This window comes from Cupressus sempervirens, chromosome 3, assembly GCF_028749045.1.
Source record: "Cupressus sempervirens isolate cs-2001-9-10 chromosome 3, ASM2874904v1, whole genome shotgun sequence".
Lineage (NCBI taxonomy): Eukaryota > Viridiplantae > Streptophyta > Pinopsida > Cupressales > Cupressaceae > Cupressus > Cupressus sempervirens.
In genome coordinates, this window is record NC_143120.1 from 490,818,366 (window position 1) to 490,819,275 (window position 910).

A 910-nucleotide genomic window follows, 5' to 3' on the forward strand; every position below is an offset into this window, starting at 1 on the left:
GAACTATTTTAGAATGAAATAAAACACAACAAAAAAAAAAAATCCCGCTGCGTACAGTTTCCGGAAAACAAAATTCAAAAAAATCCATGACAAACGACTTATCTTAGGATTCTGCACAAATTGTGTCGCTCTGTCGACTATGCCGATGAGAAAAAATTGGCAGGATTTGCAGGAAAGCATTAGGAACCCTAACCACAGCAGAACTATTTTCAAAATGGGGCAAACCCGAACTAGTGTCCCTGCTACTGCTGCTTCATTCAATCTGTTCACAGCAAATACAGAGTGGATCTGGAAATATCAGGTATTTATGTAAGAATTACTGGATTCCGATAGGTAAAGCCCACGCAATATAGCCTAATTACAGAGTCCTCTTTCCAGATATATTTATCCCACATGCGGCACTGCAAGTGTACAGGAAAGAAAATCTAATATAAATTTAGAAGGAAGATGAGTTTAAAAGCATACCTTTCTCGGCCTTTTGGCTAAGATCAAGTGTAGTATCTGTTCTTATCAGTTTAATATCTGATACGTGGCTCAATGAGCCACACGATATTAAATTAATTTCTTGAGGGGGAAGTCCCAACAATGGTAGCTTGCTGCCAGAGGCTTCGAGCGTCGCTTCTGTATTGCACTACAGCAGAAGCCCGGCGCACTCCACAACCCAAAGCAATTAAAAAAATTAGTTACATGTGGTTTTATTAATAGCACTTACTCTGTGATCAGATTTGGTGTCTTTGCACTAAATAAATTAGGGCTTAATTAATAGCATTTCTTCTTGATCTGATTTAATGTTTGTCTTACAGCAGCGCAAAGCTGCTGGTTACGGATGAAGGCGCGTAAAGGAGTAGAAATTGAAAATTTCAGTAATGTCTAAAAATGATGTAGTTGAATGCAATGAAATTTGATTGCC

General features: G+C 38.2%; 1 non-coding gene across 1 annotated transcript; it reads left to right on the forward strand.

Annotated features, from left to right (window-relative positions):
* Positions 1-461: 461 nt before the first annotated feature.
* On the forward strand, positions 462-658 carry LOC149567311 (U2 spliceosomal RNA). The gene has a single exon (XR_016363141.1). It is a non-coding gene; the product is annotated as a U2 spliceosomal RNA (small nuclear RNA).
* Positions 659-910: the final 252 nt, after the last annotated feature.